Source organism: Lagopus leucura, unplaced genomic scaffold (genome assembly GCF_019238085.1).
Source record: "Lagopus leucura isolate 7727_CA_CO unplaced genomic scaffold, USGS_WTPT01 Super-Scaffold_100027, whole genome shotgun sequence".
Taxonomy (NCBI): Eukaryota; Metazoa; Chordata; class Aves; order Galliformes; family Phasianidae; genus Lagopus; species Lagopus leucura.
Genome location: NW_024962278.1, coordinates 904790 through 929240, shown reverse-complemented (window position 1 = coordinate 929240; position 24451 = coordinate 904790). Strand labels below are relative to the sequence as shown.

Below are 24451 nucleotides of genomic sequence, written 5' to 3'. Positions count from 1 at the left end.
CAGCTAGAGCATGGACCTTCATTGAGAACAGAAGCACGGGGCCATGGTGAAATATTGATAGCATCACATTACCTCTATTAACTGCCAACGTTAAGCCATCGCAGCCACATCCTTAGGCAGGTCAGTGCTGGCTGAGACACACCACGGCCACCAGCTCCAGCGGGGTGGGGGCATCCATGCTGATGGAGGACTGTCCTGTCACAAAACAAAGCAGCACTAGCATCAGCTACTTTGACATCTGCCCTCAACTTGAAAAGTCTGCTCTGAGAAAGCTTGTTCAACTTCAAATGAGAGGATGAGTGGAAAAATATATCATTTTTCTGCCCAACTGAGATACGCAGATTGTGCTATTAAGATGAATAGCACAGCTTCTCTTTCAACACTTGTTATCTAGCCAGTGCTACTCTTCACTTCCCTTTTCATCAAGAAATCAAGTCCTCTGTAGCTGAAGAGCAGCAGGCAGAACAAAGTCCTCACGTTTACAGCTGCCCTTTCACTGCAGTGACAAGCCAGCATTAAGAAGAAAAAAAAAATCACTCTCACAGGGCTGCAGTGGACTCTTTCAGCTGACAATGAATATAGTGCCTTCCAGTTTCTTCACAATATTTTACTGACAGGAATATTTAAGGGGGTGAAAAACAGAAACACTGCAGGATGCACAAGAAAACGGAATTTTGCACTTGCAACAATTCTTGTGTTGCAAACTTGATTGACAACTATGTTCTCAATAAACAGACCAAATGTGTTCCATCAGTTATGCATTTTAAATAAGCAAAAGAAAGCTGCAATAATGAACTGAAGGACTAAACATTATCCAACAAGTTGGTGACAGAACCCTCCTTATGGGCACAGCAAAGGAAAGAAATGGCATTTCACTGGAAGAATAACAAATAATTGCACTGAAAAGCCTAACAGCACAATTTTCAAAAGCACTTTCATGACTTTAGGATCGATTCCATGATTTTGCAAGTAAAATTTGATTTTCCTCATCTATGTCACCTGAAAAATAAGGATTTGATTTTTGTTATCTCGATGTTGTTACTTAATGCACCTTCATGCCTCTTTGCAAAGTGAAAAGAAATAAGTATGGTTTGCAGAGTACAAAAATGATGACTAATATAACAAGCCCAATGAAGCAGGAGATTGCAATATTAATCTCACCACAGATGATCTGAATACTCGTGGATGGAGTTCACCCCAAGCAATCTCTTGAATGCAGTGCACTTCTGCTTACCAGTGCCAGCAATGGACTTATCATACACACAGCAGGGCAAAATTTCACCTTCTTTCCCAGCGACAGCCTAAGCACTGTCCAGCATTTATTTCGTTCATAGCCTAAGGTCCAAGATTAGGTAAATTTGCAGTTATCTGTCAAGAGAGATAACAGATTTCATCTTAGATTGCTATAGATAAAGAGCAAAAAAAAAAAAAAAACCAGCACCAAATTCACCTGGACACACCTCTGCTCAGGTTTCCACCTGTCCAGCTTGGTCATGCCAGGTTAAAGGAGAAAAGCTAAAAAGAAGAAAAACATTTTGAAGGAAGAAAGTGTTAAATGTCCCACAAATATTTCTCTCAGAAAGTGACCAACAATGTGATATAGCAATTATTTAAACCATTGTAAAGAGAAATATCCCAAGTTGAGACTTCACTGGCAGTCTCTGGACACTCTCAGATCTGGCGTTTGGATTTTGGGCGGTATTGTGTGGAGCCATGTGTTGGACTTAGTGATCCTTGTGGGTCCCTTCCAACTCGGGGGATGCATGCGGTGGCACAGAGGCTCCCACTGCTGCAGGCTGTTCTGGAGCGATGCTGCTGGCCTGCTGCTCACTGCTCCCCAGCAAGAACCATATCAATTTGCTGTTCTCCCTCACAGCTTCCCCATATTTAGACTCTCCCCATCTCGTACCCCAAAAAAAGCAGACCGAAGAAGACACGCTGCTCTTTAAAAGTTATTTACACAGCCCATTTTCCCCACCTGATTTATCAAACCAATAAGTGCTGCCAACCAGCAGGTGGGGACAAAGCCGGAGGCTGCCTGCCCCCATCCCACAAGCTTCCCAGGAGGAACTGGCGCCAGGTCCCACAACACAGGCACCAAATGCACGCTTCAAATGCAGCCAAACTGTTTTCCTGACACGGAGAGATGCTGCTCAGCTTTATTCTAGCTGAGCCTCTGCGTTGCTCATCTGCAGCGCAAGGTATTTTGTAGCACTACTCAGCTTCAGAGCCATTGCAATTTATTTACTACAGGAAAAGAACAGCTGAGCAGAAAGCTCCAGAATACAATCAGCTAGAATGCCAGCTACGTGCCCAGTCATTGATAAGAAAACAATGTACCTGTTACTCCGCTTTGATTCAAGATGTTGCTGTCAAAGATTCCAGCAACCACTGTTTCTGTACCAAAACACAATGTGCATCTGCTTTTCACCCTGCATATTCTCTCCAAAGCTCTCAAGGTCTAATTGTAAAACAAACTTTCACTAAGTAATGAAAAATCACATTTCAAAAGATGTGTTAATAGTGGCCATAACTTCTGTGTCATTTTTTAAGTCTTCCTCCCTCTTGTCTTCCATAGTGTGCATCACACATGCAATTGGCTTTGACTACAAAACAAGCACTTTGCACATGCAATTGGCTTTGACTACAAAACAAGCACTTTGCACCGTTTACAAGACAGGCATCAAGTACATTATAGATCCTGAGAAATTAAGAGCAGACAATTGAGCTGTTATCTCAGCATCATGTTTATGCTTTTTATTTTTGTCAAGGCTTCTCAGAAGTAACGCAGCATTTCATAAACCTCTGGCAGGCTCTGGAGAGGATCTGGGTCTTTTACATGAGATAATGTAAGCTTTCTTTCTGCTCGCTTGGAGCAGGTCGTTTTGGGAACAACCCAAATTCACTTCAAAATATTTCGTCCATGTGCCAGAAATGGCTTTTGAAGTGCTGTGCCCAAGCCACAGGCGGCTCGGTGCCAGCAGGCGCGAGAGCCGGAGCAGCAGCCCATAACAGGAAGCGTGTCAGCACTATCTGTCCAACAAGAGGGTGGGGAAGAGACAAGGGAGTGGTGCAGACACTCATCGAGTGGAAAATCATCTGACATGTCCTAGGTCTAGGATCAGATCATGGATGGGTCAAATGACATCCATTCAACTCTCGAGATCAAACAGGGCTTTATTCTTTCATATTTTTGGCCCCTGGATGCGAGAGCATGTTGTAATATCATGCTTTTTAAAGTGCAATATGCAGGAAATCATATTTGAAGGGTCTGGCATGTATGGTATTTTTACGAAGTTCACTTTTCCCTTTTGCTTTTCATCTGTTTTCTACTTTTTTTTTTTTCTTTCCACCACGCGTTTCCTTCTGATTTATTGTTTTATTATTCTATTTTTAAAGTAAGAAATATTTCAACTTAAGAGTTTTTAATGTAACTCATATGAAAATTAGTGATGGACAAACCTCAGGCTTTTGAGAGGTTTGATCTGGTTAGGAGAAGCATCCAGAAGTTCAGAGGCTTATCCAAAGCTAATCTGAAAATGTCCAAACCTCTTCGGTCTAGACAGAGGCACAGCCACCCGTTGGCTCAGGACTCCCACCACTAACTGGGCTCGCCTCTCTCATTGCTGCTCCCTTGCCGAACATCCAGGGCTGGTTCTTACCAAGTCCTTGCTGAAGAGCACATAGGATACCCAAGCACACAGACAGGGCTCTTGGGCATCTGCAAAGCAACAAACAGATGTTTAAGTCTTATAGGAATCAGAGAAACTTAAAGCACGTGCTTAAGGCCCCTGTTTAGCAGTAATGGTTTGCTGAGTTTGGGCTCATACTATGATTCTGACTTGTCATGTCCCTGCCCTCCAATTGCCATCATTGTGCTTCAAAGCTAAGATCCAGTGCCTCAATGCACCTTACATAACAGCACCTATGTCATCAAACACAGAGGAAGGAATGTCTCGGCACTGGATGTCACACGCCAGTCAGGCTGATAAGGATAGATAACATTTCTGTGACAGCTTCATAAAAGCATTAGTGTATCAGCCTTGGTATCACCTGGAACTTGTTCTATTCACTGTTTCAAGGGGTCAAAGCCTGAACTCTACTGAGAGGCCAAATACCATCACGAAATCAGGTACACCTGGTACAACCACATCAATAAAGTTCCTTCACTAAATTTCAGTGGTTCCCAATATTCTCTAAAAATGAAGAAATCCAAAGTATCAAATGCCAACACTCTTCTCAGTATCACATCTCCATCTTGTCCATCTCCGACCAGCAGGGCTACATTCAAAGCAGCACAAACCACAATTCCACAGAGGTAGCCTAAAGCCATGTTGAGACTTGTCACAAAATTTGCAGATCAGAGCTCAATAAACACTGGCTCAGCACGAGTCACTCAAAGAGAACAGGGGCTCTGCTGTCACCAGCACCTGCTGCACACCAGAAATGAACGTGTTGAGGAAACTGAAAGCAGCAGCACACAACTAAGAATTCCTTGTGACTATTAGCACTGAAAGGAAAGCAGGCTGAAGAAAAACTCAGGTGAATCCATACAAGCGGAGAGGACAAAGGACACGTACTGATCCTGAACTGGACACATTAGAGAACAACAGCTTTGACAGGAATGATTGATTATACGGGTAAACGACACAGAAATCTGGAATGTTTTTTTCTGCAGAAGATTCTAGGGTGTTCCTCATCAAGAAAAAGGACAACACAAAGAAAACCAGGATGGAAATAACTTGAAAATACTTTTAAAGGGGCCTGGCATCCTGGGGCAAAAAGAAGACACCAGGATAGGAAGAGAGGACTAACAGTGTATGGAGATGCCACAGAAAAACTGGGAGGCAACGAAGTCCTTGCTCAGATAGAAACTGCTGTGTGAGGTAGAAAGTTGATGGTGATACCTTCAGCCAACGAGGAGCACAGTGGGAAGATGAAGGATGCCATCTGCAGCTCACACACACACACACCAGAGGCATAGCCCAGCACAGAGCTACAATTCCAAAAGTGATTATAAGGTTTTATTTAACAGTTCTGTGTGGGACAATTCAACTAGTTCAAGCTCTAGCAAGTTGCTAGTGATTGATATACCAATACGTCTCAGTGACCTCAATGGTTTACAATCTTTAAAAAAAAAAAAAAAAAAGAACATTCCATCTCAAATAGCATATAATCAATCTACAGAATTTCATCCAGCAGGCAGTCCTGTGGCCCAATTCTGTGCTGGCAGTGGAGTCTTTTTATGAGCATTAGGAACAATCCCAGTTACAAATTAAAGCATTAAGACCTTTTACCACCTGAATTTGGAAGATCCTCTCTTACATTTTATTTAGAACTTTTAGAACTGGGGAAGAGGAGAAGCTGAACTATATGCAGGTTTTTTTCTTGAGGCCCTTCTAGATGTTCATTTATCAGCAATACCGTCAAGTAGCCAGAGCTGGCAGACCTGAAGGACAAGAAGCTGCAAGTCTTGCTCCACTAGCTGAGAGAAATGCCACATCTTTGATCAAATTACAGCCTAACGTCCACTCACATAGGTAAAATAAAGATCTTGGTACTGAGTTCATTCACACCCACTGAAACTCAGAGCAAACAGACTGGCACAGTGTATCTGGAAAGATAAATTAGAAAAGGCAAAGGGCAGAACACTGGAAGACTGATTTCCTCCCTGCTCAATGCCAAATTCTTTTTATCAAAGGGATTTATACAAGCTTTCTTGGGAAAAGAACTCAGTTTCTAAAAGGGTTCTGGCTTTATTTAGGGAGCTTTACACCAGGAATCTAACTTTCAAGGCTAGAAAAAGGAGATCCTTACGGAGATTTCAATGCTTTGTCAACAAGAAGAGAAATAACTGCTTGAAATGGCAATGACTCTAATTTCAAATTGCCATTGCTTTGCTCTGCTCTTTATTTTTCAAAACAATCAAAAATACATTTATCTCCCCTCTTCTTATAACCCATTTTTCTGACCGTGACATCTTAGAAAAACTACTCAGTATTATTTTTCCAACACAGCTTCAGTATCAATGAGCCATGTTATGCATTCTACAACACTACAGATGTATTCCCTCTCCTTAGAGCTATGAGCTGCACATATGTATCTAACCATACACCATGTTATGTGGTGTTATGAGGTGAGGTTCATGAACTACACACTTCGTCACTCTTTATCCTCAAGTGGGTCTGATGCCATACACAGGATAACAAACACGGCTGCAGAATTCCCAGGATCGTGTTGTGATTCATCTATACTCAGACATTCTGGAAGACGAGCATCTGAGACCGGCCAGAAGTGGAGTGGAACAACTGTTTGCTGAGGGCTTCTTTTGCAAAAAAATATTTTAAACATTCTTCATTTTTCCGAATATCAATTCAGCTTCCCACTCCCTTTTCTAAAGCTTTTCCTCTAAAGCGGATAACATTTATGTCTGACCCTAAAATTCCACGTGAAATGAATTATACACCCAGTGATTTGAGCTTCCCAGAACAATAACTGAGAGACAGTTTGGCCTTCTTAAAAGAGGTGATTTGCAAGTCTAGATGCATCCAGGAGTGCCTTATAAGGCAGCCCACCAGACCTGCTTGCTATGCAGTTAACCGTGCGCTATCATTCCTTAATTTCTCACAGCTCACTGTTCCAAAATACCAGTCACATCAGCAAATGCTGACAACTATCAGCACTTCCCTCACAGGCAAGGCAGCTGCAAGGCAGTCTGGCCAGCAGACTGGAACGGCCCCAGTGGCAACACGAACCCCAGAGCCCTGCCCTGTGAATGGGGCTGAGCCACAGTCAGAGCCAGAGACCCCCAAGCCCAATAAGGAGAACCACCAGCTCCCACAAAATTGGGCAGGAAATACAGAGTCTCCACCTAGGAAAACAGAAGATAAAGAAACTGTTTCCCCAACTCTCAGCCAATTCCTCTCCTAGCTTTAGAAGTGAAACTAAGAGTTCAAACGCCATGAAAAATGGGAAGAAAAAATAATCTGGTATTTCCCAGGCAAACCGCTGATATCATAGAATCATAGAATATCCCAAGTTGGAAGGGACACACAGCATCATCAAGTCGAACCCCTGACAATACACAGGATCACCCAAACACACAGTCCTTCAGCTCCAGCAGCTCGAGGCCGTGCCCACTGTCCCGGGCAGCCTGTGCTGTGCCCACCGTCCTCTGGTGCAGACCCTTTCCACAACACCCACCTGACCTTCCCCCAGCACAGCTCCATGCTGTTCCCTGGGCCCTGTCGCTGCCACAGACAGCAGAGCCCGGCGCTGCGCTCCGCTCCCTGTAAGGAGCCACCATGCAGCCACCATGAGGGCTGCCCTCAGCTCCTCTGCTCTGGGCAGAGCAAACCCAGGGAACGCAGCTGCTCTTCACACACCGTGCCATCAGACCCTTCCCCATCTCTGCAGCCCTCCTTTGGACTCTCTAATAGCTTTACATCCTTCTTGTGCTGTGGCACCCAAACCTGCACAGGGCTGGAGTTGAGGCCACACAGCACAGAGCAGAGCAGGACAAGCGCTTCCCTCACTTCCCCAGTGCTGGACCTGACAAGCCCAGGGTACAACTGGCCCTTGTGGCTGCCAGGATGCACTGCCAGCTCAGATTCAAGTTGCCACCAATCAGAATGCCCAGACGCCTTTTTTGCAGGGCTGCTCTCCAGCTCATCGCCCCTCAGTCTGTACATACAGCCAGGGCCGCCCCACCCCTGGTACAGAGCCCAGCTCTTGCTCTTCTTTACGCAGATGGGGACTACCCCAATGTTTGTCCAGATCTCAGAACAAGGTCTCTACCCTCAACAGAGTCAACACTCCTCCCAGCTTAGCATCACCCACAAATTCACTTCATACAACTGCCACATCTTTATTGGAATCAACAGTGAAAACATTCCAGAGAAAGGACCTTAAAATTGAGCCCCGCAGAATCCCACTGTGACAAGTAGGACAATGTCAGGCCATAGCCTCCCCTCACCCAACACAGCCATGTTTTGGTTGTCATGGGACATTCTTACGGTCGCACTGCCATGGCCTTATGATGTCCTGAGCCACCTCCCCGTTGATGACTATAGACATGGGGACCCTGACAACAGAACACCAGTTGCTGACCGACTTCTGTTGAGGAAGCACGCATCTGACACACAGAGCTCAACAGACAGATCCTTCCCTCCCACTATGGAAACTTCCAAGGAGGACGATGAATCCTGCTCCAGCAAAGAAGCGGAGGCTTCTGGGGAGCAGCAGTGAGCCCAAGCCAATGGATGTAGACCCCCCAAAGAGCAATGTTGAGCCTGTGGGGGTGGACCTACCTCCAGAGAACAAACCAAAGGAGGTGGATCCATCTCCATCAAGCACAGGCAAGCACTATAACAGCATGATATGCTTGCCTGGAGACATCGCTAAATCTGTTTGTAGCACAGCAGGGCTCTCCATTTCCATCTTGGCATTGAAGTCACCATCTGCCAGAGAGCCCCTGGGACAGCTGCTGCTCTCCAGAACCCCTCCTTCCACATCCCCCATCCTTATCCTTCCCCAAAACCTCTCACCTCTTCTTCACTGAGGTCTCAAGAAAAAGGCACCTAAGACTACAATATGATAATAGCAAGGGGAAAAGTCCTTGGCTACAGCAAATGAGAAGGAGCCCAAATGCAGCAGCCACAGGTACAGAAATAAAGGGAAAAAGCTGCTTACCTTTGGAAGGCCTCAGGTAGGCAGTGATCTCCAACAAGACCCACACCACCACTGACAACCCTTAAATGAGGTCTGGGAAGGGGTGGATCCTGGCTCCACCCCTTCCAGTCACTCAGGTGCATTGCTGGCAGAGCTCCCCTGGGTTGGCTCTGCCTTCCCACCAGGTGCTCAATCCCTGCTTCAGGCCGCGACTTAGCATTTCCATTACAGGGCAGGACTGGGACTGATGTCCTCTATGCTTCTGCACTGACACAAAGGGAATAGTCCAGTGGATGGGCACGAGCTCCCTGAAGCCTCCAGGCAAGTCCTGAGGATGAGGGCAGGACTGGGACTGGTGTCCTTCTTGCTTCTGCACCAGGACAATGAAAGGAGTCCAGTGAACATCCCTGAGCTCTCTGCAGCCTCCAGGTGATCCCTCAGGAAGAGGATAGGAGTGGTATTGGTATCCTCTGAGATTCTGCATTGGAATAACAGGAGTCCAGAGCTGGCCCTGAGCTCCCCAGGGCTTCCAGGCATGACTAGGAATGGTGTCCTCTATGCTTCTGCACGGGACAGTGGGAGAAGTCCAGTGGGCAGTCCTGAACTCCCTGCAGCCTGCAGGTGAGCCCTGAAGAAGAGGGCAGGACTGGGACTGATGTCCTGTCAGCTGCTGTGCAGGGACAATGGGAGGAGCCCAGCAGATGGCACTGAGCGCCGTGCAGCCTCCAGCAGTGCCAGAGGAGGTACAGAGGCAGCTTCCACTGGAGAAACAGAAGACTTTGGTTTGGACAGGAAGAAGGACTCATGTTCAGCATAAAGGTCCATTCCAGCTGCTCCACTGGGACTTCTGTTCCAAACCAGGACAATAAGCAATTCAAAAGGACAATACAAGGTAGTAACTATAGTAAAAACCTGAAGCTGTTTTCCAAAGCCAAACCAGTCTTTGCCTCTGCACTGTATGCACTCCCAAGGGTGCCCTAAGCCTCCTGGTTCCCCTCAGCTCTCCCCATTGGAACGGCTCTGCCCCACAGGGCGAGATATCAAAGTAAATTTAAAATGACTGCATAAAATAAAACCCAAAGATGCAGCCAGAGAAAATTGAAATGTTTTTGTTTTAAGCAAATGAAGGGAAAACATACTGAGAAGCATCATTGCTGTGAATTCTGCTTTACTGGTCCTCACTGCTCATTCATACAACTGAAAAAGAAGATTGTGAGGGAAAGAGAAAAACCTCTCTGTTGGCCTTCTGGTTTCAGGGTAACTGACACGGCTCTGATGGGCAGCATGGCAGCGTGCAGCTTCACCCACTTCATCTGATGTGGCCAAAGCAGAGAGCGCTGCCTGGTTTTTAATCACACCATCCATCATCTCAGCTTCCTTTTGCTCTCCAGCACTTCTCTTCCCATGCACCACTCAAGTCACTCCTCCTGTCCCCAGAGTGCATAAATTAATTTGTTTCCTTTTTCTGGCTTCTTTATTTCAAGGCCTCTGGAGGGGACAGGACAGTCCCCAGCACAGCACCAGCATCCTTTGGCTCTGTTTGTTTGTTTGTTTTCACTATTTTTTACTATTTTTACTATTACACTATCAAGCAGATACTATTTTAGAGTGGTGTGATTTGAAACCATTTCTTAAGTATGAGGACCGTCATTACATCCATTGTTGCTATATAATTTATTATCTCAACATACCTACTAACAGAGCAAGGCTACGTTTTTCAAGCACTAGGGAACAATGAATTATGTTAGCCCACCCAATCGATGGCTTCAGGGCACTGCTCATTTAGGAGGGATAATGAAAACAGACAGAAAGCATAAATCAGGCATGTGGTAAACTAAAGGAGAATGCTTTATATCTTCTTCTAAAACTCTCTGCAACAAACAGTTCCTGATTTTTGTCTGAAGTGTCCACCGCTGCCCACCCTCATGCACCTCCTTGGATTGCTTTGTTTCTGGTGAATTCAGCCCTTATACTGACTGCCAAAGCACGAGTGGGGCTTGACTCAGAAAAGCTCTGGATCACCTTCAGAAAATTACAATATCTACAGTAATTTAGGTACTCAGAGATATAACTCAAGTGCATGAATGTAAATTCAGACTCTCAAGAAGCAACCAACATCCACATGATTCCATACACGCTCAAAAATCCACATGGGCTGCTGGCTATTGACAAGGAAACTGTTGGTAGCCCAAGAGCAAACAGTAATGGAAGCTGTTGTGAATGAAGGCCACAGTAACTACAGAGGAGCAGCTCTTGCATGTTTTGGTGCTACGCCAATTAATCTGAATCTGACTCCTGCATCCCCTGTGCTGCACACACAGCTTTGGGGCTTTTCTTCCTTTTTCTAGTGGGGCAGGACTTCTCTCCTGTCCCATTTTGCAAGGTACGTTCAAGTGTCTTTTGCTCCGCACGCACCAATGGCTCTGCCAAGGTCAGGGGGATAATCTTTGCTTAAGGAAAGCAACACAACTACTCCTGTACTACCTAAATGAGGTCAGATGTTTAAGTATATGGCTTAATAGGGTCTCCCAGGCCTTCTCCTTGGCATCACCTCTCTTCTTCCTAGTTTTTGCTCACTACATATTTCCAGAGTCCCAACTAACTTCAGGAAGATATCCATGAAATTGTGTAGCTTTTACTCTCATCAGTAATGCTACTGAAGTAAAAATTAGTATTTTTTTGTAAATTTGACACTTTCAATTATCTAATCTTTCTCAAACTAAGATTTACCTTTTACACTGAATTTAAAGGTTACAAGAACAAAGGAATCTTTGCACACAAAAGGAACAGACTCCTGCATTACCGCAGTTTTGAATCAGCCAGGTGTTATTGGAGCCCTAAGTGATCATTATTGAAGGTTCCTAAGCACAACTTAGCAAAAAATTCCCCCAAAACTAGCACAGAACTTCTTTTGAGAGGCTTCACAATCTGCAAACATCAGTTCAGCATGCACAACTCTATAACAACCATTTGCTTGAACACCGTTAGGTACTTTTTTGAGGAGAGGGAGGGAAGAGGAAGTGAGTTTTTTAAGGTTTGCAATAAAATCAGTTCAACACATTCAATGTCAGTTGATCTTTAAGTATTTTGAAGCTCACTGATACTTTCTTTAACTTTTAGAGTGGAAATGCTCTGGCTTATCCTATAAGTATCTCAACTTGTGGCTGTTCCCTCATACACATACCATGGTGACATCTGCCACAGAAGAGCCAACACAGAGCAGAACACCATAACTATGTAATACCATAAGCGACATACAAAGCAGCTGGTCTTTCAACTTGTAGAGACATCCCATAGCTGGGAAAGGCTTCATTCCTTTCTCTGTCAAATCCCTATCTTTATAATGAAGTACACTTTTTCAACCTGCAAATGTATTTATAAGGAAAAGCCTCAGCAGGTTTGTTTTGAAATGACAATTTATATACAGGACAGGAATTACTACGAGGATATTATACAGGATATTACTTTACTTCTTATTCCAAAGAGCATCTTGCATTCTTTAAACCAAGGAAACTTACAACTTGACTTTTAACAAAGAAAAAACTATCCCACAATCCATATCTTACTGCTACATTAGACCCAACTGTCTGAAACAGATCTGTGTGCCAAGAGAATAGGATCCAGAAGACTACTTCTATTCAATTAGCTTTGCCAGTAAGCACATCAGTGAAGCCATGCAGTCTCCGCTGTCTTTCTTGGGACTCAGCACAACCAGATCCTGGGAAAGAGATCGGACTCCTGCAACAGCAAACACACTGCATAGCTTGATTTCTAAAGGTACTCAGAAATCAAAAGTGTAGAAATGCTGCCCATATGAACTGCCCCCAAATTAGTAAGCCCCAGGAAAGAGTTGTACCTCAGGCTATGAGGTGTTCTGAAGTACCACAGACTTAAAGGACAGGTATTCAGAAGATTTGAAGGCTCTGTATACCGGGGTCTCATGAGATTATACTGGCAAACAATTCACAGCAAGAGTGGCAGGCTCCAAGAGTGCTGAATGCTGACAATACAGTTCCACCTGCTTTTTGCAGATCTCTGCAGACCTCCAGGACTGCGCCTCTCAGATCAGAACTGCAGTTTTCACACACATTCGTACCTTTTACTGGCCCTGTGAAGTTATAAAGGCAAATTCTTTCACATTACTGCAAAAAAAAAAAAAAATATTAACACTGACAGAAAAGACATCTGCCTAGAGAAAATCAGTGAGATCAGAGGAATTAATAACACTAGTGATATACACAAGCTTACCAGGTTCTAAATATGCTCACACAATCCGGCCATTGTCTTTAAAAGCTCAACGGTATCTGTATTGATTTATCCCAGGTGGAAAAAAAATCCACAGTAACCTACATCTGGTACAAGTGTGTTCAAACAGATATTAACGAGGAAGAGTTTTTCTTCTGACTGATGTGCACAATGAAAGTGCAATTATAAGGAGAGAAATACGGTACATCCAAGAGAACATATGTTTGAATTGTGATGGATCGTCTGTGACACTAATCCCTGAATACAGCAATCAGACTATTGACCAATTATTGTAATATGATAGAAAATGAAGCAAGCAGAACCTATCCGGGATGGTGAAATCATAGGCATTTCACATAGTCTTGTAATTTGCTACCTTCTCATATTCTCCCGGTCACTTGCCAAGACAAATCAGTTAAAATGAACGGACCTGGAGCAGTGTAGCAGAAGTTTGATGTGTTCTTCCTAAATGTAAAATTCATTGAATCTTTTCTTTAGTTTTAAATATACTGACTCTCGAAAACTATGAAACAGACTCTATCCAAACTGGAACTCATTCCTGAACGTCTGAAGTTTAATCCAGCTTCCCAGAATGGGGCAGGCTATGCTCTCCATACAGAAAAGGCAGCAGCGGATGACAGTGGAAAAAAAAAAAAAAAGAAAAAAAGAAAATCTAAAAGTGCATATGAATTTTGATTTGGGGGCAATGATCTTCAAAACAGATTTTAACCTGCCTTCTTCTACCTAATTCTGATATTTTAAGTTCAAATCCTCCTTCATGTAGTAGGCTCACAAAGAATTCATTTGGACCCTCAGCTCTCTACCTTTTCTGCCCAAACTGTTTGAGCCTATAATGTTATTCTGATCCATATTAGTTAATCAATCACAATCTTCACCCTTACATGATAGCTACGTGCTTCAGTATTTTTCAGAATTTCCTCAAAGGAATTCCTCAAGTTTCCATAAAGACACCTAAAAATGGCAAATGATCATGTATTTAGAGGACTCCTTAAGACACTCTCACCATCAGGTGAAACATTTACAATTATCATCAAAGCCCATTTGGATATTCATGGCAAGTCTTCTGCTTGCAAAATCTACATCCCAGTTCCCGCTAACATCTGATGCTGAATTTGGCAGAAGCCTCATCTCTACACGTTCAATATCAGTTGGCTAATTGACATTTCCTAGAAAATCATTCTGCTCGACCAGAAGGTTCTGCAATCAGAACAACTCTTGCAACCTCTGACTTCTATTTTCTGCGGGGTTAAGAAAAACAAAGGCAGAATAGTTCAGTAACTATGATATTTATTTCAACCGATCAGTTCCTTGTAGTGCTGAACTGCTCAACAGTGACGCTTCAAAAATTTCATAGAGAATGAACAATCCACACTATGCCACAAACATGGAAAGTGCAACATCTGAATGAGGTGAGGTGGGAAGAAAGCTGTTCAGGTACATTCCCAGCACTGCCGCTGATTTGCAGTACTGTCAGACAGCTCACAGCATGGATCCCAAAAGTACATTTGAACTCTTCTTGAAATCAGGGATAGCTTCTGATGTTCATCCAGTCTAAGAATGAGGCCACCCACCATATACAGTGGAACTTCTCACATCAGCAGGAAGAGCAATTCATTAAAACATACAGAGAACAAAAGCTCCCTTTAAGAAGTTGTCCTTGTTAATGACAATTCTTGAGGTGGCTTTCCATTGGCAAGTAACAAATGTCAAGGTCTCTATTAACATGGAAGAAAAGAGAAGACCTGAAAGATTTTATTTTTTTTGTATGCGTGTTTGTTTTCTTTCAAATAAAACAAGAATTTCAGGCAAATCAAGGGAGATGTTCCTGACTGACCTTCATACAAACCCAACAGTAACAGGGGTAAAACATCTCCACTGAGAACTGGACAACTTACATCATTCATGTGCAAGAAAAAAAACCCAACAGATTTGCTTTTCTGAGCATCCTCTTCCGAAATGTGATATAGAGAAACAGTGATGAGAAAAGGTGTGAGTGATACAAAATGTCAGCACGTCAGACTACACCAAGCCATTTAATAATCACCCAGGTCCTCGATCAGAGAAACGTGATCAAGGTTGTGAGATTCAGAGTGCAAAGTATACATTTTCAAATGTGCTGATTGATAAATACTGTTTTTCTTCTAGTACCTTAGAACTACAGCAATTCTTCCCATCCTGCAGAAGGCAACCCTTTATTTCTTGGTAATGTATGGTACTAGAGCAAGGAATTCAAGTCTGATCACTGTATTAGGCACATTCACATTTAGCACTTCCAGCTGGAAGAATCCTAAAGGAATTCCATGGATGTACATGTAACAGTTAATTCTTCTAGATGTAGGCTCAAGTCTAAAGTCATGCCTGGATCTGAGTGCTGCACACTCCGTAACTCAAAGCACTTGTACATCCCAGGCTGGGGCTTCAGCCAGTTCCTACTGGTGGGTCACTACTCCTTTGAACTCAGCACATAAGAGTCCATATATAGAATATACATTACAGTGGTCACTCCATACTGCACTCTCTTAACCCATCCTGTTACGTTATCATGCATTTTAACAACTATTGTATTATGCCTTAGAAGTAACTGCACCTCAACAATAAATTTTGACAGCATCTCTTGCCACAGAGGTGGCATCAAAACTGCAGTGACCTGACACTTAGCCAGGGAGCATGCAGATAACAACCCCTTCATACTGCACAGCCAGGAAAAAGAGAAGGCAGAGAGACGATGCATGTTAAATGAGCCACATCAAAGTCACAGAGTTGGTGAGAAAGTCTACAGCGGATTTAGAAGTATGGATTCTCTATCAAACATGTGTGAGGCATAAATATGTACTACAGGGTTGCTACAACTCTGCCTTTCTCATTTCATCGAATGTAGGAGGTCGGATAGCCTGGTAACATTTTGGCTGTCTGTAAACAATGCATGTACTGAAAAGAAAAAGGACAGGCATGTCCCATCATACTGCTCGGTATCCACAGGGGAATAGCTCCCAAAACAGAAATGGAATGTGCTGCTGCCAGAAAGAGCTGCATGATTAAGAGCCTGAGGTCTGCACCACTCCCTGTTACTCTTCAAACCAGACCCCCATGCTAGCGAGCACAGAGGTACCAAAGCTGCAGAGCTCTGGATGAAATACAGACTGCACATGCTCCTCCTTCCCTCTCAAGGGGATGGCAGGGTTTGACCCATTCTCACATGGGGAATTTTTTGTGCATTTTCACTGGAAAACAATTTATCCCTATTTCCTGCTATTTAATTTGAATGCTGTTTACGCTCACTTTCCCCAGTTAAACAGCCCTCATCTCCTTTTTCTGGTATAACCAGACCCTACCAGCTGTACATTCTCTGCTTCAGGAGCAAAGAGAGACTTTGCTGTAACTGCACTCAACCACACTTGGCTCCTGGCTCCTGGCACCCATAAGCATCTTCAATGCATGGAGAGCCCATCAAGGCAAAGCAAGTTGTCTGCTCCCCTCTGGAAAGCTGTACTTACTGATGTACTGGGGATCTAGCAGCAAGGCATCTGAAGGCTTGCTCACCATATCAAGACTAGGGGGGAAAAAAACAACAGAATACATATATATACTTCCTTGTCTGCACAGGATCAGCAGCACTACAGATCACTTAGCACAGCAACGCTGAAACAAAACATCTGAAGATCCTCTTCTGCAATGCACCACCCCTGGTCTATCAGCATGATGTGCACAGCAGCTAAGCCATGGTAAAGCAGCTGTAGGGTGGGCAGACAGGGAGCTGGAGCTGTAAGCTATGTGCAGAGGTGGTAGAAATCAACTTCACCCTTCTAAAGGTAGCATGTACACTGACATAGATAAGTACTTACAGCCTCTGCAGAATGGCTGTCAGCTACTGCAGCACTGAGTAGAGATAAATTTGTACTATCCATAAAAACTGCCTAATAGGGATGTAACAATAGTTTCAATTATCAATGAGTGGCTTTAGTTCTGATGAGGCTTTTTTGCATCCAAAACAAAGTCTTTTCAACATTACCATTAATGAAGCATTTGTGTGTCCCCATTTCCCTCCTCCCCTGTTCTCCTGATCAGTTGTTTTTCCAATTTATCTCGTACTTTTGAAAGGCACAACAATGACAGTTCTTCAGACAACATCTCCTTTATCTTAACAAGCAACAAGATAAAACCCCACAGCCTACCTCAGTCTTTAGTTCCAGTATTTCTGTGGAGTTTGGGACTTCTGCAATTTCAACCTCTTACTTATCTACTGAAATGCCAAAAAAAAAAAAAAAAAGCAACACTAGTGGCACATTCTGAATTGTTCTTTTAGCTACTGATTTTCTGTATTCCTTTCCATCTCATGTCATTTGCCCCCCTTCAGATTTATCAAAATGCACAGTGCTTATTCCAAGTTCTAAATGCTGGACAACAAGTTTAAAACAAAAACCACTGCTGACCTCAAACTCTGAAACTCAAATCCAACTCACCCTCCAAGCAGAACAGCAGCTGGCACTGGAGCTATCCACCTCATTTCCTTATGCTATGGATAAGCACAGCCTTAGCTGGCTCCACTCCCCATGCAGCAAAGAGTTCTGTCAATGCAGGCCTCTCCCCGAAGGAAACATCCCAGGTCCACATTTCCTATTCAGTATTTTCAGTACCTGCCAGGCTGCAGTGCATTTAGCCCAGATACGCTGCCTCTTCATGAAGCCTGTAAAGCCTGTACAGCTGGATGCATGGATGGCCTCAGGAAAAGAACCTGTTGCATTCACAAACTAGCAAGCCCATGCAGGAGTTTAGTGAAGGAAAAAGCGGATACATTTGTTCATCACTGCAGAAAAAAAAATAAGTACCTATTCTCTCCAGAATGGAGGAAAAGAATAATGCTAGGAGAATCTCTGCCATTTAGTTAGTCTTATTAATATTTGGTTTGATTTCTTGTTTTAAATCCGCATTAGAAACTATCAACTCCCATTCACCAAGTGTTGGACATTTTCTGCCGTGTTTGTACAGCATAGTTTGAACCCATGCACCTACAGGCAACGGGAGCATCTTCCAGTTGTCTAATGGCTAGAACCATTAGAAAACAGACTTCCTGCCCCCAGAAAGAACATACATTGGTGAATAAAAATTAATAAAAAATAAATAGAGACAAAACACTACTCTAAATAATCTAGCTCTTTGAAGAGCAACTTTACAATGAGCAGACGAAACAGGCAGCAGCAAATGGACTCATGTACAGGTGAGAAAAGTGTGGAGGTCCCAGAGCCTCTCTCCCAGCTGGGAGGATTTTTGTTTCCCTCTGCTTTTCCTCTGAAGTTCCATATTCTCAAGGGGCAGATTTGAGGAAGGTTTTGCCCAAACCTCTGCGCATGAGTATGCGACAGCGCTGCAGCCCAACCCAAAGCAAGTCGCTGTGTACCTCTGTAGCCCAGCACATGAGAGTGCAGAGGTGTACCTTTCAACTCTGATACCTCCCCCTGGATTTTAAGCTCGTATAGTAAAGTTTATGTTGCTGGTTGCTGTGTTTCTTAGGTTGCCATAGAATCCTTCAAAAAACTGACACCCTGACCTCTGCACACAACAGACACGGCCCAGAGCCTCTAGAAATCTAAGGGAAGGCTGCCATGCACAGCCCCTATAGCTTTGAATCGGACGAGTATTCTCCAAGAAGGTGGTGCAGGAACTAAACCCAGCTCGGGCTGCTCTGGAAGCACACGGTGGAGAAGGAGCCTGGTGCTGTCCTGAGTCGGGGTACCACAGCCCTGAGGCTAGAACAAAACAACAGCTGGCCCTGAGCCCTAGTTTTATTCAAGAGACTACAAAGCATACCAGGGCACTGGTGAAGCACATCCGTTTATACTTGAACTCAAGTGTACTGGCTCTCTCCTATATTTTTTTGGGTGGAAAGGGAAACACAGTGGGTCATAGCAGGGTAATCTCTTTTTAATGTAGTGTGCTGTGCAAAATCCACACAAAGCCAGCCAAAGCAAGACAGATATTAATGATATTAGCTTGCCCACGTACAAAAATAAGACATCGAGAGTGTTATTAATCTGCCTCGATGGCTTTCTCAACACAGAACCACTCCAAATTACTGTGTCTGTTAAAAAGGACAGAAAGAATATCAATAGAATTAAAATGCATTTTCCAATCCTGTTGTGTATTTATTTTAGATATTTATACGGTCTTCACTACATCAGTATCTGGACTTCGTACATTTTTAACATAATTTTTCTATGTGGTAGGAAAGCATTTCCCCCCATTTTGCAGATGGGGCATTAAAAGAGCAAGCAACTCACTCAGCAATGGCAACCAGAAGTATTTAATTAATGTCAGGCTTCAAAACACATACCAAAATGTCATCTTAAAGCCCTGAGTTTCAGGAAGAAACAGTACATCTTTTTGTATTTGTCTTTTGTTTGCTGAACCCAAAGATGCTTCTTGGCTTTTGTTCCCAAACATCTCTGAGGAAATAGAAGATATTTTAAACAAAACAGGTGCACAGAGGCATGTGGTTTCTGAACACAAGTAATGGGGAAAAAAACTGTGAAATGCATTAAAAAAAAAAAATTGTTGTGCCACAAGTGCAATGAGAAACACCAATCTGAGGCAAGCCAACATGTTGAGAAAAGCTGTTCAATGTTTATTCTTCTTTCTGCCTTTCTACATCTTATTGCTGTATATTCTACTATATTTTTCTGCCTGTACAAAACATCCCTTCTACAGCAAACATGAAAATGAAAACCACTTTGAAACCTGCATTATGGATGCTGCTGCACTGCTAGCACTGGGACACCAGGCAGAAGAAGCCCTGCCGCTTCCAGCAACACCCAGCCACTCAGTGCAACCCGTCTGGACAGCAGCAAGAGAGAGCAAGCCCCATCTTGCCACAGTACACAAACATGTCAGCACACCAAGTGTGGATCTATTAGTATTACATGACACGTGGAAAGTTCTGAGTGTGGTGAATAATTGACATATGCTCTGGTGCACGGGACCTCAACATGCACAAGTACAGCAGCAGCCTGACTAGACTGGAGGGAAGCACACAGGTTGCCTCTGGAGCAAGAGAATCTGAGAGCCTTTTTCTATGAAATCTCACACAATTACGTGATATAAATGAGCAAACAGATCCTCAGCCTTCTGCCAACAAGTTCCCTGGTGCTGCTAGAAATAGGCTCACTTCTCAGAAAACAGTATTTTCATAATCAGAATGAGGAATCTTCTGGTGGAAACATGTCTTCAAGTAAAACAACAGTGAAAAGTCAACAAAAAGACGCAGCAGTTTGGCAGGGATGGATTTGAGCCCAAGTGCAGAGCAGGCTGCACTGACCAGTGCCTTGGACAGAAACAACTGCACGAGGCAGACGCACTGGGTTTTTGATAATGATCCAAAAACAAAATATAATAATGCTCCAAATTTTTAATTACCTCCTTTATAAGGGTAAATCTTATTTCTTCTGCTTGCTCTCTGCTCGGAAGCTCAATGTGCACACCAGCACCCAGAAGACTCACCAAAACACCACGTCATGCTACAGACAGGGCTTCATGGCAAGAATTGATTTCTCCTGGTCTTCAAGTGACCACCAAGGCAGGCTCAGAGAGGAGATCCTCTGCGTGGATTGGACACAAGTCCTGGAACTGCAGGGTTTTCTCGTGTCATCCAGTGAGATCCCATTGGGGATTCTTCCTTGGCTGACAGAAGACATATTTGCACATTTAAACTGCTGTCTGCATTTACCCATGTGGCTTACTGCTTCCTTACACAGATGTGGTTTTCCACTGTTGTTTTTGTAGATGTTTTCACAACAGGACAGTGACATCAAGTCACTTGAGCTTGATGGTCTGGTAACCGCAATGAAGTTAATCTGCCTAGGTGTCAGCTACGCTATCACCGGCTGCAAAACTTCTGAATGTTTAGGATTTTTTTTTTTCCTTTTTGCTTCCAGAACACTCTCATGTCAGATTATCTTATTCTTTGACTTACTGGAGGAAACAAAATACTTTCTTTCCCAATGAAAGTTAAGATTCTGATTGCATTTCTTGCTTTATGAGGAAAGGCATTAAGAAGCAGAAGACTTGCAATTAACTTCCTACAGAATCGTTAATTCAGTCGGAAGGGACCCACAAACCCTGTTGAATCCAGCTGTCTGAGCTGAGAATTTAGAGCTGGCATCATTGAGACAAGTACCTTAATGCAGTAAGATACAATCATCCTGGCTCACCACATCTAAGAAGAAAATACACTTAGGGCTCACACCTGATTTCCAACCCAAATGATTTTCTTTGACTCTCTGGCTCTAAGAACAAGTCCCTGGACTGGTCAGTGCTTTCTGCAGAGGTGAGGAGCAACGCCCTGGGCCAGCACCCTCTCCAGAGGCAGCCGCTGCTGCCCACCTGCTGCCCTGTGCCCAGCCCATGGTCCTGCCCCAGGCCAACATGCTGCTCCTGCCATATGTGTGTGCTTTCCAACCCTGTGACCCACCTCAACACCAGAGAGGATGGCCTTGTGGGACACTACTGCGTATTGAAAGACTGGATTTCTGGAGCTGCTTGTGTGACATTATTTAGAGACACAGAACAGGGAGGGAAGAATGAGGCTAAAGGATTTTGCAGCTCTCTCCACACCCAAATTCCCAAACTCCCAGAATTAATTCCCAAAGAAACACTTCCTGCTTTGAGTGTGAGGGCAGCTTCTCCTGTCCTGCTGCACACCTGCTCGGTTTGCTCAGCCTTGCACTAGCTCAGCTATGGGGAACAAAGCACCAGCTTGGGCTTCAGGTCCTAACAACCCCAATCTATATCCATGCAACCAGTTCCTCTCAAGTCATTGATTGAACTGTAGTCTCTGTGGACTTTATAGCAGCCCAGTCTTTGAAGGAGGAGCTGGTAGGAGCCATTAAGTCGAGTAATGCATGCCTTGCTGATACAATGCACACTGCCCAGCAGCTCCCCACCTCTGCGTACTCCCAGGATCAGTGCTTTGACATTTGCTTGATACTTCATTCCCTAAACAAAGTGAATCTAAGCTAAATACCAGCATTTATTCTGCTTTACAACTGAATTCATTAAATTTATAGATGAAATATTAAGGTTGTCATGCAGTCGCCAAGCTCATATGAGGCCAAATTTATGTCACCTGGAGAACACAAATATTTTCAGTGACATTAGTGTGCTTTAGACTGAACACACAAAAAATAATACTTTGGATGACCAGGAACCTCTGCTTCAAAAATGATTTAACAGCTTAAATTTCATAAAGAGTCACAAACAGCAACTCAAGTTTCTCATCTATTGCTCATCGTTTCTCAGAGTAAGTTACAGAGATAAATCCTTCACTAAGAAGGGATGCAGCATTTACCAGGAGCAGGTATTTTGCTTTTTCTGAGCAATAGCTGGTGTTTTCAGAGCATATGGTATCCAAATGCCCTTGTGGAAACAGCACTCGCTCTCCTGGGGCAGGCATACACATACACCTCATAAAAAAAGACTTGCAAGTCAAAATCCGCTATGATTTGGAATGCAGGACCTTTTCTGTAGATGCTGCAGAGCACGAGGTGCTCCCCAGATGTGCCTATTGTAATAAAACACAAGCTTGCAGGACCAGCAACCAACCAATTCATTTTGGCTTCCCACTTATGTGATCGCATTATAGAGCACAGAACCATTAGGGCCCAAAGGGCAGGTAATGGAGGCATGGCTTGTTAACTCTTTTTCTGCTGAATTAGAAATGGAGTGTGCATACAGGTCATAGAGACAGCCCCATGGAAATAGCTATTGCACAACTTCACCAAAATGCAGAGAAACAACCTCAGTCTGATTCTCTATTAAGCTACTGGGACAGGAATGTCTTCTATTTGGGTGCAGAGGGCCAATAGAAAAAATTATCCGTGGATAATATCAGCGCTCTTTCATTCGTTTTGTTTTTGTAAATGAAATACATATGTTTTTATGGGGTTTTTGCTGTTTGTTTTTGTGAGTGTGTGTTTTGTTGCCTTTTTTTTTGTTGACTCCCTTTTCTTTCCTGACTCACTTCATACTCCTTTCAGAGTCCTTTCAGCCTGTGGCTCGCTCCTCAGGTTTTGACTTCAGCGAGAAGATGTTCACAAGCCACGGCTGCACAGTCTGACCTCTGACTAATCCCACACTCCTCACCCTGGGAAATAATGAATGGCGACCAACCTTTTGTAAACACAGAAACCTGTGTTAAGAGCAGTCATCCCTGAAATATTAGTACCAACAAAACACGCGCGTAAATTACTTCAATTGGTAAATAAGGATTAGACAAGAGTTGTCAAAACAGAGCGAGTTGTAGTAGATTTACTAAGTTTTTCTGCTGCTTAACTCTGCCCTAAGTGTAAAGGGGGATATTTTTGGAAAGTCTTATAAAATCCATTCAGCTGTTTCTGAGGTAGATGAATGTGGAAAGAAAACCTCACAGCTGTCAACTTTATTTTTCAGATTTTTTTTTTTTTGTGCGTGCTCGGATAATTCTGAAATGGCTTTGATTTAAACCTCCAGACTTGGCAAGGGCAAATGGTAGCCTTGACAGAAAAACGAGTGCTCTGTTTTCAGTTCTGAAATAACCAACTTAGGGATGTTTAAAACTGGCTACAGGAGCTGACGGCACCATGTTGGGTGCTCCATGTTAATGCCTGGATATCGAAGCTGGAGCTAGCAATGCAAGTGCTAGGAAGGGCCAATTTAAAGAAAAATCTCCTGAATTCTGCTCTCCGTGCTAAGTCCCACAGCTAAATATCATGCAAAACATCATCTTCTTGAAAATATACTTTTTTGTTCTTTAATTTTGCACTTCTTTCTATACTGAAATATAAGACCGGTGGTGGCTCTGCCCGCAGCAAGGGGGCTGGAGCTTGATGATCCTTGAGGCCCCTTCTAACCCATTCTATGATGCTATGATAGTGGACATGCCAAAAACCAACGCATCCAAACTGGGCAAAACACTTCTCACTCCCATCTCACTTGTGTGATGAAGCAGTGCCTGGAAACCAACAGCTGCAGCGATTGGTCCTAATCTGTGTTCATTGGATTTTCTTCCCAGTATAGGATGCCTGAGTCTTTTTACACATAACAGCACTGCTTGTTGAACACTCATCTTCAATTCAGCATCAAAGGTGGTTTTTCTATTTCTGTAAATGACCGCTCACTCAAAAACCACACCTTTTGGTCAAGCACAACTGCTGAACTCTGTAAGTTAAGTGCTGAACTCTGACATCTTGGAATATTTTTCCCAAAGGCCAACCCAATTTAATTCACAAAAACTTACATTAGGAGAAAAATAAATTAAGAGTTTTGGTAAAACAGAGGGCTTTTAGTAACCTCCATTCAGTAGCCAAGAATTAGCAAGGAAAACTCCATTTCCCATTTTTTAATTGATGCTCATGCCAAAATGCCTCAGGTATGTACAATCCCAAACAAAAGCCTTTGGGGAATTTCAGCCTCAGGAAACATACTCTCCTGGGCAAAATGTGGTTTCCTGGAGTCGGTAGTTCTACTGCAGAATACTGGATGTTAACTT

General features: G+C 43.5%; 1 long non-coding RNA gene across 1 annotated transcript in view; it reads right to left on the bottom strand.

Annotated features, from left to right (window-relative positions):
- Nucleotides 1–1465: 1465 nt before the first annotated feature.
- LOC122185177 overlaps nucleotides 1466–24451 on the bottom strand; it is a 45301-nt gene continuing 22315 nt past the window's right edge. The window contains exon 3 of the long non-coding RNA XR_006180771.1: nucleotides 1466–1515. This is a non-coding gene — a long non-coding RNA (uncharacterized LOC122185177). The remainder of the gene's footprint in view (nucleotides 1516–24451) is intronic.